Source organism: Tamandua tetradactyla, chromosome 2 (assembly GCF_023851605.1).
Source record: "Tamandua tetradactyla isolate mTamTet1 chromosome 2, mTamTet1.pri, whole genome shotgun sequence".
Taxonomy (NCBI): domain Eukaryota; kingdom Metazoa; phylum Chordata; class Mammalia; order Pilosa; family Myrmecophagidae; genus Tamandua; species Tamandua tetradactyla.
In genome coordinates this window covers 91,697,269-91,710,461 of record NC_135328.1, presented here as the reverse complement: position 1 = coordinate 91,710,461, position 13,193 = coordinate 91,697,269, and the positions used below count along the sequence as shown (strand labels likewise).

Genomic DNA, 13,193 nt, shown 5'->3' with positions numbered 1-13,193 from the left:
GTAAACTGTCTCAAGTCTGGAAATTGATTAATGGGCCGTGACTCTGTGTTTTTGTAATTTAGATTAGACTTCTGTTCACTTAACCTAGAACTCTTTTGTTTATACAACTCAAACAAGAATTTAGTAGACTGCCTTTCTATTGTATTTCTAGGTACCCCATGATTTACTAGCCAATGCCACAAATCTCTGCATGTCATATAATTTTGACACCTGCTTTGAGTATGCTGTCTATTATAATAGCCACGTCTACCCTGTCTTTGGCAATTAAGTGCTGCCACCTGGCTTCTGCCAACTCAGGATCCCATCATCCCCATTGGGTTTAAGGATTCCAGCTCAGTGGCAGCAGTTCCTACAGTAATATCTACAGAGACCTACAGAGAAGTGCAACCACAGAGCTCTTCAGGGATGATGGTGCTAGTCTCACAAATTTATTTCTCACTGTTGTGGTAAAAAGTGCATCCTCCGGACATTCCTGGGGTGTAAGAGCAAGCTTTGCATGATAAATCCACTCTAACATTCCAATCTCTCTAAGCCTCTGGATCCCCTCATCTACATTATACCAGGGCAATTCTGGCATTTCAACCTCAGGTAATGTTGGCCACCTTTTGATCCATGTTTCAACCAACCATCCAAACAAACTATTAATACCTTTTCTAACCCCTCGAGCTATAACATTGAATGCAGAATCTCTGCTTAGTGGGCCCATATCAATAAATTCAGCCTGATCCAACCTTATATTCTTCCCACCATTATCCCACACCCTTAAAATCCATTGCCATACATATTCCCCTGATTTCTGTCTATATAAATTGGAAAACTCACACAGTTCTTTTGGAGTATAATGTACCTCCTCATGTGTGATACTTTGTACCTCACCTTTAGGGGTCTGTTGGGACTTTAGTCTAGTTATAGGTCTGGAAGAAATGAGGGGTGGTGGTGGGGGGATCACGAAAGAATTAGAAATATCTTCCAAGCCATTTGCTTCAGGGCATTCATTTGCAGTTTCATCTGGTGAAACAGGATTTATCTCTCTGGGGCTAATCCCTTTAGGTGAAGGTTGGGTGGCCAACTCCTCAGGGCAAGCTGGAGGTGGGGCAGCTATGTCCTCAGGGCAGACTATTATTCTCTAGTGTTATTTAGAGAAGACTCAGCATGACCTAGGGTTTCAACCTCACCCCCAACATCATTATCAATCCATATGTCACCATCCCATTTTTTCAGGGTCCCACTCCTTTCTAATCAGTGCCCTCACTTTAATGGCCCACACCATGCAACATTGAGATTTCAGTTTACATTGTAAAGTTGCTGCTCTAACAATAAGATTCTGAGTCTGATTTTCAGAGATCTCAAGTCTACAGCTACAGGAAATAAGATTTTCCTTCAGGATACTCGTAGAAACTTCTGCATCTGTCAGACGGTGCTTTAGCTTCTTGTTTGAAGCCTTAAGCCCATCCCTTTCACGCCTTAATGTAGCCAGTGTATCTAACAACAACCAGCCAACATCTCTGTACATCTTATTTCCACAAAACTCTGTAAAGGTGTCAAAAACATTATTTCCCATAGCCTAGCTTCGTACAAGTGAAGCATTAGGAGAATTGAATGCTGACATTTTGACTATCTCTATTGCCAACTCACTCCATGGATTGGGAGTGTCATTCTGATTATGGGGTCAGGGTCCCTAGTGTCTTTGAGTCCAGTCAGAGTAGAAAACCATTCATAAAAAACCCCATTTTTAAGATTCTGTTTCTTAAGAACCACTCCTGGTACCAAGATGTATTAGTTAGGGTTCTCTAGAGAAACAGAATCAACAGGGAACACTCGCAAATATAAAATTTATAAAAGTGTCTCATGTGACTGTGTGAATGCAGAGTCCAAAATCTGCAGGGCAGGTTGTGAAGTGACAAATCCAATGGCAGTCTGGGCGAACTCCACAGGAGAGGCTTGCCAGCCGAAGCAGGAAGAGAGCCTGTCTCTTCTGAATCCTCCTTAAAAGACTTCCAGTGATTAGACTGAACATCACTCATTGCAGAAGACACTCCCCTTTGGCTGATTACAAATGGAATCAGCTGTGGATGCAGCTGATGTGATCATGATCTAATTCTATGAAATGTCCTCATTGCAACAGACAGGCCAGTACTTGCCCAACCAGACAAACAGGTACCGCAGCTTGGCCAAGTTGACACATGAACCTGACCATGACAATGGGTAGTCTTCTAACATGTTCTTTATTCTTGGGGTTGCTTTGGGCTGAAACAAGGGTCAATTTTTCTCACATAAAAATGAACCTAAGGTTGGACAGTTCAGAGTGGTGCATGTGCTCTGGATGCCTTCAAGACCCCAGTCTCCTTTATCTTCCTTATCCTCCATCAATTAGCATATGTGTTTTTGTCTCATAGTCACCAGATGCCTGTTGTGGCATCATAACCACATTCCTGTCAGGAAGGGAAGTAAGGGAGGGGCAGAGCCAAAGGACTAGGTCAGCCATCTGAAAATAATGAGACTCCTTGAAGAGTCTCTTCCTACACAAGAGACTTCCTTAAAGCCCAAATCAGTAAGTGGTTCCTATTTACATCTCATTGCCTAGAACAGTGTCACAAGGGCATTCCTAATTGTAAGGGAATTCTGAGACGATGAGATAGAAGACAAAGGATTTGCTTTGAGATGACCAATCCCCCAGGTCTGCCACAGCTGACTAGGTGCTATTCATTGGGTCAGAAAGTGCATGTAGATATAGCAGAATGATTTTCAATAGAGAGGTGTAGATAGGAAATATAGATTTGGAAGAACTCTGCACACAGGAGATAATTAAATCCATGGAGTCAATGAGCTTGCTGAGAGGGGAGAGCAGGAAGAAAAAGAAAACCATGAAAAGGAGAAGGGAGAAGACAAGAAAGGGAATAGGAATGGAAGGGAAAGAAGTTTTAAGAGATTAAGATGGAGGACAGAACCTTGGGGAATACTAATATTAAAAATATTTTAAGGGTTAAGATTTTCTGTAAATGTTTAGAAATAGATAGAGGTGATGGTAACACATTATGGTGAGTATAATTCACAGTGCTGAATTCTGGGTGTGATTGTAGTTGAAAAGGGAAGTTTAAGATCATGTATGTCACTAGAATGAAAGCTAGAGCATAAAACATGGGACTATACAACATAGTGGATGTTGTTGTGGGTGACTATTGTGGTTAATAGTACAAATGTAGGAATGTTCTTCCATGAATTAGAACAAATGTTCCTCATGATTAGAAAGTGTTAATAATAGGGCAGTATATGGGAATAAATGCAACTGATGCAAACTATGGACTGCATTGAACAGTAATATTGTAATATTCTTTCATTAATTATAACAGTGGTATCATACCAATGCTAAGTGTTTATAATAGGAGGGTACAAGGGATATGAGATTTTTCTTTTTGGAATAATGAAAATGCTCTCAATTTAATTGTGGTGATAAACGCCCAACTATGTGATTATATGAAGAGCCATTGGTTGTACACTTTGGATGGATTCTATGGTGTGTGAATACAGCTTTTTTTTTTTTAATATTTTAAGGGTAGGTAGACAACTAGGAAGACGGAGAAAGAATCTGGTAGAGATAGGCAGAATCAAGGGAGAAAAGAGTCTTGAAAATGGAAGGAAGTCATCAGCTGATTCAGATGCCATAGAAAGGTCAAAAACAACAGTGATTGAAGAGTCTTTTAATTTTAGCAATTAGTAGTAGGCAAAAGCAATTTTGTAAAGTGAGGGTGGAACCTTGAATGCAATGGGTTGAAAATTAACTGTAAGTGAAATAGTAGACTCAAGTAGAAAAACCACTATTTTGAAGAATTGAGTAAAGAAAAGAAGAGGAGAGACATGGTGGTAGTTAGAAGGGGATATAAATAAGTATCCAGTCAAGAACATGGGATTGAAACTACTAGGTGAGAAAGAAGACAAGTGAATCAGTAATTATGGAGCATCTGGAGGGATGTGGAGAGAATTGGGGTGAGAATGATTAACAGAAAATGGTAAAGGAATGAGACTTGAATATTAGAAGGAACTTCTTCTGAGATTGGAGGAAAGAGGTTGTGTGGTTTCAGACAGATTTAAGTTTTAGGTTGACCCAGATTAAGTAGGGATGTTTATGATTATTAGGGAAGAAGTAGGTGGAGATATGGTAAGGTGCTAGAAGAAAAGACATGTTTCAAGCAACTAATTTGTTGGATAAGAGGGTGTGTTACTTTGTAAGCTGCCAGAATGAGATATTTCAGAACTGGAATGACTTTCAAAAAGGAAAATTTAGTAATAAGGTTACAAGTTTACAGTTCTAAGCCTATAAAATTGTCCAAACTATGGCACCAACAAAAGGTTACCTTCACTTAAGAAAGGCCTATGGGTCAGTAACACCTCTGTCATCTGGGCAATCACGTGGCTGGCATCTGCTGGTCCCTTGCTCCTGGGCTCCATTGCCTTCAGCCTCTTTTCCTGTGGGGATTCCTCACTTTATTTCTCCAGGGCTGGCTTTCATCTCTTGGCTTTCCTTGGTTCTCTCCACGTTCTGGCTTGCTTAACATCTCATGGTGATGCCTGCTGGGCTCCAAGTATCTCCATGTCTCTGTTCTCTGAAGCAATTGTCCTCCAAGTGTCTACATCTGCTCTGTCAGCTCTGAGTCTTCTGTTGTTTCTGTCATTTTTCTACAAAATGTTTCCTCTTTTCAAGGATTCCAATAATCAAGACTGACCTGGAATGGGTGGAGTCACATCTCCGTCTAATCAAAAGCTCACACCCACAATTGGACATGTCACATCTACAAGAAGATAATCTAATAAAAAAATATACAACCTACTTATTGAATCAGGATTATAAGAAACAGGACTGTGCAATGGTGGCTCAGTGGCAGAATTCTTGCCTACCATGTTGGGGACCCGGGTTCGATTCCCAGTTCCTGCCCATGCAAAAAAAAAAAAAAAAAAAAAAGAAACGGCTGCTTCCACAAGATTGGATCAGGATTAAAACATGTTTTTTCTGGGGTACATAATACTTTCACACTGGCATAAAGGGGAACTGACCAAGAATGTGTAAAAAGGATTTGGGGGTATTCCTGGGGGATATAGTGGAGGCAATTTGTGATAGCAAAATCCAAAAAGTTATGTGACATAATCTAGAGATCAGAGCTAGAGTCATGATCTGCTATGCCTGGAGCTTGCCCCATCTCTGGACTTCTGATTACATGAGTTAATCAATTCCTGTATTGTTTAAAGATGAACTGAGGTTTTCTATTACCTGCAAGCGGTATTATCCTAACAGATATAAGGAGTTATCCAGGTCAAGGGCTGAGAAGCAAATTCTCAGCAAAAGCACTAGAATGTGGCGAGACTTCTTTGTGAGAGAGTATTCCAGTTGGATCATTGAATGAAGGAAGAGAAAAGGGAGAGAGAAGTTTGGAAGCTAAGCCACACTGAGTTTCAACTTTGTCCTGAGTGCAATAGGGCCAAAACACTTGAAAGGCTTTAAGCTCAGTTTTAGGTTTTAAGTTTCAGGTTTTAAGTTCAGTTTCAGGTTTTAAATTTTAGGTTTTAACTTCAGTTTCAGGTTTTAAGTTCAGATTTTCATTTAGAAATCTCACTTTCCTGCCAGGTGGAAAATGAATTGGAAGTGTGGGGGGCCCTGACTGATCTTTTACCCATTTCCTAGTTTTCTTTTCCTTATTGGTGGGTAGGTATTTTATATATTCTAGGTTCAAATATTTTCTTAGTGATATGTATTGCAAATTCTTCTGCCAGTCCGTTTTTACTTTTTATTTTTTTGATAAATAAGAGTGATAATACTTAAAATAGTCAAAATGTAAAATTTGGAGTTAGCGCATTTTATGGCTTGTTGAAGATATCTTTCTCTACTGCAAGGTTATAAAAATATTCCTCTGTAATTCCTTCTGGAAACTTTATCATTTTATCTTTCATATTTTTATCTACATAGCATCTGAAACTCATGTTTAAGTATAGTGTGAGGCAGAAGTTAAGTTATATTTTTTATTTTTTTTTATAAGGGTATTGTATTGGGTTGAGTAGTGCCCCTCAAAAATTCATGACCACCTGATACCTGTGGATGTGAGCTTCTTTGGAAATAGGGTCTCTGCAGATGTAATCAAGTTAAGATGAGGTCATTCTGGGGTTGGTGAGCCAGAGTCTAATGACAGCATCCTTAAAAGAAGAGGGAGGGCGGGCCACGGTGGCTCAGCAGGCAAGAATGCTTTCCTGCCATGCCAGAGGACATGGGTTCAATTCCCCATGCCTGCTCATGAAAAAAAAAAGAGGGAACTTTGGATACAGAGACACACAGGGAGAACACCATATGATGGTAGAGGCAGAGATTAGAGGGATAGAGCTTCAAGCTAAGGAATGCAAGGATCACTGGAAATCCCCAGAAGCTAGGACACACATAGTCTTTCTCGGAGCCTCTGGAAGGAACCAACTTTACTAGTAACTTGATTTCTAGCCTCCAGAATTGTAAGAGAATAAATTTCTGTTGTTTTTGGGTTTTCATTTTGTGGTATTTTGTTATGGCAGCCCTAGAGACCTAATACAAGTGTCCAACTGCCCAAGCAAACTTTATAGAAAAGAACATACTTTCTCCACTGCTTTCTTGGGCCACCTTTGTTATTAACCAAGTGTTCATATATGTATGTATCTGTTTCTTGGTTTTTTCTTATGCCATTGGTCTATTTGTCTATTATGGTACCATTGCAACACTGTCTTAATTATTGTAGTTTTATAAATCTTGCTGTTTGTTAGAGTAACTTCTCCAACTTAATTCTTCTTCAAGATTGCCTTGGCTATTTCTTCATTAAACAAGATGTAAGGGAAAAATAAATTATAAGCACATAAGTACACATTTATGACATTTGTGAGACAACTGAACATTTTGATATTAACTACATATTTTGATAATATTAAGTAGGTATTTCATTTTAGGAGTATTCTGGTTTCTGGTATTTGTGGTATTTTTTTAATGAGCTCTTAGTTTTTAGAGATCCATAATAAAATATTTACATCTGAAATATATGACATCTGAAATTTGCTTCAAAATAATTCAGAGAGAGGGAAAGTGAGTGGAACCATATAGCTAAAAGAATATCGACCATGAGTTGGTAAGTAGTGAAGTTGAGTGACAGGTTCACTATATTATTTGTCTCCTTTTGTTTATGCTTAACATTTTCCAAAATAAAAAGTTTTAAAACAAATTGAATTGACTTTGCTCCTCTTGCCTTTTTCCATTTTCATACAAATTTCAGAATTAGTTCTTAATTTCTCCCTCCCCATCATGTTTTAGTTTCGTGGACTGCTCAAGCAAATATCATGAAATAGATTAGGATAAACAATGGGAATTTATGTGTTCATGGTTTTGAGGCTAAAAGAAAGAAAATCATTCTGAGATTGGCTGCCAGTGATACTTGGCTCCTCTGTCACATGGTAAGGCACATAGTGCTATCTCCTGTCTCTCCTTTTATACCATCAATGTCCAGCCTCTTGCTTCTTATGGTTTTCTCTCTTCTGTTTGAATTTCATTCTGCTTATAAACGACTCCAGTAATAGAATTGAGACCCATCCTGACTGAGGTGGGCCACACACCTTAATTGAAGTAACATCAACAAAAGATCCTACTTACAAGGGAGTTCACACACAGGAATGGATTAAATTTAAGAACATGTTTTTCTGGGGTACATAGCTTCAAACCACTATACCTCAAAGGAACTCATTCTTTTTTTTATTGTTACTGCATTGATTCTACAAGTCAGTTTCAGGAAAAAGTAATGACCTTAGAATACTTTAAATCCATTGGTCCTCCTGCTATCTTTTATGCCAAAGCTGATACGTTTTAACATACATATTAAATTATATATTTAGATTATTAGTATGTGTATATCCCATGAAACTTTATTGTTATTTTATAGACTCAATATTCATTCAGATAATTTATTTACCAATTAATTTTTTTTATTCCTTCTGCATCTCTGCATACTCTATGGATTCATTTTCCTTCTGTCCAAAGAACTTTCTTTAGCAGTGATTATTTCAAAATATTCTCAATAAATTCTCTACTTTCATTTGTCTGAAAATGTCCTTAGTTGGACTACATTTTTCAAGGATATTTCTTCTAGACATGGAATTTCTAGGTTAGCAATAATTCCCTTTCAACACATTAAGAATATCTTTCCATTGTCTTCTGATTTTTTTCTGCTAAGTTATCTCTCCATTTATTTGCTCCATTGAAAGAAACATGCCTTTTTTTCTATGATTGCTTTTAAGATCTTTTCTTTATCTTTGTTGTTCCAAAGTTTTATTACAAATGGACCTCAGTTTGACATTCAGGGCCATAGTTGTTTTAAACAGTGATTGATTGTGTTATCATTTCCAAATCGTTATCCCCCCATGTATCTATACCCTTTGCCAGGTCACTTAACAGTTCTTCCCACAAGATTACAGAGTGTCCTTACTTGTTTCTTGACTTTGGACTCAGCCATGTGACTTGCTTTAGCCAATGGGACATTAGAGACATAACACAAGGAGGGACTAGAAATTCATTTTTGTAATAGGGCTTGTCCTTTTGCACTTCTCTTTTTGCCATGAGAAGAAATTATGTTCCAAACTGCAACTTGAAATTGAGCTCAGTTAGGCCCAGCTAAGTATAGAACATAAAAAGTGGTTAATGTTTGTTGAATGAATAAATGAATGAGTGAAAAAATAAAATTAGAGAGGCTGTAAAAGTTAAAAGAAGATTCTATCCATCCTTGCCCGTAAATCGGCAATTGGGAGCAGTTGGAGCCAATATAATGGATGAATTATCAAGGTTCATTTTCTTGTATATATTAGCATGGTCTTAACATGACCAATGTTTTTTGAGCTCAGTATAAACATACCTGCCTTCTTTATCTGCCAAAGAGATGAAAGTTCATATTTGTTCCTGAATCACATATTAATTTAATAATTGCCAAGTTCAGCCACAAATTGTGCAAGCAGGAAATGCCCTGCCTACCATAGGGTACACAATTTAGGCACCAATAGGGTGGAGAACTAAAGGAGAAGATTGTGTAATGAGGTATTTATCTTGCCCTAGATGTGACCACAACACATAAAGCTTGAACTCACTGTTAAAAGGAATAAAAGTTCATATTTGTTCTTCAAATTTGGGCCAATAGGTTAACCACCAATGGCAGTAGATAATTTAGAAAGCAGGAAATATTCATTTATCTTTACAGCAAAGGGCCACAACCTGGGATCCCTGTTCCTTGAAGTCATAGAGGTTACATCTGACCTTCACAGGAAAGGTCTCTACTGCCCTTCCCAAACTCTCTCTCAAGCCTACCAGGTGGCACTGTAATAATCATAACATTTCCACTTGAAAGCACTGGCCATTTTGAAGAACTTCCAGGTCTTGGGAGTATTCTCAATGGAGAGAGGGTGTTGAGGCAAGAGAACTGTGGTATCAAGGAAGTTGTCAAATTGAAAGGGACCTGGGTCATCAGTGGGTAAATTGTTCTTTTTAAGACATTGGATGCAAATCAAACCCTCAGATAACATAATTTTTCTAAGCAGCTAAGTTCAGGGTCTGCCAGGTCCTAAACATGGCTGCAGCTGACTCTGTGAAAGGCCTTTGAGCTGGAACTTCCAACCAGTTCTTTGATGAACTTCCTAGATCCTATGGTTTAAATGAAAAATAACCAAATGTGGAGAAAAGTTTAGGTTCATTTCAAACCACTAGCGTGGTCACACCTACCTTCCTTCCTTCCTCCCTTCTTTCTCTTCTTCATTCCTCCCTTCCCTTTTCTTCCCTTTTTTTCTTATTTATTTAGATTTATTTATTTACCAAGTGACAGGCATTGTGTTAACACTGGGGATTTAAAATAAGTAACGCATATCATCCAGAAAACAAAATCCAGCCCAAATTCAAAATAAGCAGGCTGGAGGTGGTAGATTAGTTAAAGAAAAAGGATATAACTTTAAATAACTTACCAGTGGCAGATAATTGGACAAGTTATAAAACCTCTCCATGCCTCAGTTGATCAATCTGGGGCATAATAATAATTGCCTACCTCATAGGGTTGTTACAAGGAATAAAATGAGTTAATATTTGTCAATCATTTAAAATGATGCCTGACAGGTCCTAACCACTCACCAAATGTATAAGGTGTCATTATTCCCTCTCTGGATCATCCAAGCCAGTTTTTTAAAGCCCAGTGACTCAAAGGGTTTCACTGTTGCGTTCATTATGAGAATCCCAGTGCCTTGTATCTCAAATTGGTTTTGAAATCAAAGCGTATTAACATTTCAGTTGCTTTTGTTGAATGTCTTTGGGGGTGGCTGAGACACCTTTGTAACCCACTGCAATGGCCTTTTCCTTATTTTTTGACTATCTATATTATGTAATATTTTTTGTTAAATTCAGTTTTTTTCTTACTTAAATAGATGAAGCCTCTTTCTAAGCAATATTTTTTATTAATTAAAAAATTAAAAAACAAAACATTTAAATATCATTCCATTCTACATATATAATCAGTAATTCTTAATATCATCACATAGTTGCATATTCATCATTTCTTAGTACATTTGCATCGATTTAGAAAAAGAAATAAAAAGACAATGGAAAAAGAAATAAAATGATAATAGAGAAAAAAAAAAACTATATGTACCATACCCCTTACCCCTCGCTTTCATTTACCACTATTTCAAACTGAATTTATTTTAACATTTGTTCCCCCTATTATTTATTTTTATTCCATATGTTCTACTCTTCTGTTGATATAGTAGCTAAAAAGAGCATCAGACATAAGGTTTTCACATTCACAGAGTCTCATTGTGAAAGCTATATCATTGTTCAATCATCATCAAGAAACATGGCTACTGGAACACAGCACTACATTTTCAGGCAATTCCCTCCAGCCTCTCCACTACATCTTGAACAACAAGGTGATATCTACTTAATGCATAAGAATAACCTCTAGGTTAACCTCTCGACTCTGTTTGGAATCTCTTGGCCATTGACACTTTGTCTCATTTTACTCTTCCCCCTTTTGGTCGAGAAGGTTTCTTGATGTTAATTCTCAGCTCATTCTAGGGTTTTTCTCAGTCCTTTGATGCTGAGTCTCAGCTCATCCCAGGATCTTTGTCCCACGTTGCCAGGGAGGTCCACACCCCTGGGAGTCATGTCCCACACAGAGAGGGGGAGGGTGGTGAGACTGCTCGTCATGTTGGCTGGAGAGAGGCCACATCTGAGCAACAAAAGAGGCTCTCTTGGGGGTGACTCTTAGGCCTAAATTTTAAGTAGACTTGACCTATCCTTTGTGGGGTTAAGTTTCATGTGAACAAACCCCAAGACTAGGGGCTCAGCCTGTAGCTTTGGTTGTCCACACTGCTTGTGAGAATATCAAGAATCCAATTTGGGGAAGTTGAATTTCTCCTCACTCTCACCATTCCCTGAAGGGGGCTTGCAAATACTTTTCCAGTCACTGCTCAAATCATTCTGGGATTCATCGGGGCATCACTCTGGACAAACCAACAAAATCTCATGTGCTACCTGAGATACCAAGTACTTATAACATTCAATCAAACTATGTACATGAGTTATATTAGGAAATGCTCTAGTCAGAATCTAAATTTTGTAACAAATAAACATTTTTGCTTTAGTCTTACACATAATGTGACATTTTGAAGTATTAGTTATCATCTATTTTCAGCACCCTGCAATAATGACAATCCTTTGTTCTTCCTCATGCAAAAACATTTTTAAAATTTGTACATTGTACATTTCACTATTATTATACACTCTAGGCATTCCTAGATTATACCATCTCGATCTTTAACATCTATCTTTCTTTCTGATTTCATTTATGTCCCCAGCCCTCCTCCCTCTATCCTTCTCACATGCAGCTTCATTCAGTGTCTAAACAATATTTTTGACTTGACAAGTTTGATGTCCTAGAGGTATTTTTGTTTTCTGAAATGAATGAAAATAAACTAATAAGTGTAACCACTGAAATAAAAACCTTCATCCATGGAAACACCTAAAATCATCTCCTGTACATATTCTCTCAGAGTTTCTAGTCTTTGAGGGGTTACCTGATCTAAATAATTTTCTGATATATGAATCCTAGGGTACAACTGTGACAAATGGCTGTCTATTTTTCTCTAATTAGGAGGTGGAAGAGGAGAAAAGAGATTTGATTCAGGTATGGGACACACACTTACTGCTCTTGGAGAACTCTTTTTTGATTTTGAATAGTTCTTTCTGTTAGGAGTGTTTCTCAACATTCCCTGAGCCAAAAACCAACTCAGAGTTTCTCTATACCAATTCCAAACTCTGAGAGAAAATTTGATGGGCTTAATTTTGGACAAACATGGCTAGTCAAGCAAGGTCACAGTTTGGTTGTTGGGTGGTGGGAGATAGGCAGCTCTTTGAGAAAGGCTGATGGACAAGCCTTTGGCTTGTATACTGGGCAGACAGTTTATCACTATCCTCACCTCTCAGATGCACCCAGGTCTTCTCTCAGTCAAAAATCCTAGCTTAATGTTTAATATGGTTTTAATTTCTCTCAACATGCTGGGGATTAATTGTGAGGCATAGTCAGATTTGTCACAGAACTCCTTATCAAATACTGCAGGTCTGACAGCTCCAGATCAACAGGAAAGGCGGTGCCCTTGTTATGGAAGCAATAGAATTTAAGGATAGATTAACTCCAGATGGGCCACATTTTATTGGGAGGTCACTGTTGAACTCCACTAAAGTACTGAGAGTTGTTGCTGCCTAGTTACAATTGTCCATTCTTTATACCAGCACTTGCCAACCCATGGACTGGTACAAATTCATGATAATGCACTCATTAGGGCAAAAATGAGAAAATGTAAGATTAATATAGAAGAATGCCAACTGTCCATTCTCGGGCAGAATAAACTGACCTTTATTATGATATTATTTCAGTCTTACTTGATTATTATGAGGTGTTTGCAGCCCTACGTCAGTCCCTAAAGCCTAACAATAAAAATTACAGTTCTGTGAAATTCCAAAATGTGATAATTATATTTTAGTTACGCAAGGGGCCATTAACAGTGTCTGTTTGTTATCTGGATTAGAGCCTTCTTGATACCCTGGAAGAATGATAGTGGGCCTCAAGATTTCTTCCTGTGGTGTGGCAGAGATACATACTGTGGTCACATTATGA

The 13,193-nt window shown here is 38.0% G+C and overlaps 1 protein-coding gene across 2 annotated transcripts in view; it reads left to right on the top strand.

The window, feature by feature from the left end:
- Positions 1-2,438: 2,438 nt before the first annotated feature.
- Positions 2,439-13,193, top strand: part of IL33 (interleukin 33) — a 122,575-nt gene continuing 111,820 nt past the window's right edge. The window contains exons 1-2 of one of the 2 annotated variants that reach the window (XM_077148219.1): positions 2,447-2,551; positions 12,171-12,203. The gene's annotated coding sequence lies outside the window, so the exon portion shown is untranslated. Of the gene's footprint in view, positions 2,552-12,170; positions 12,204-13,193 lie in introns of both variants that reach the window. The other variant, XM_077148218.1, reaches the window with a different exon arrangement.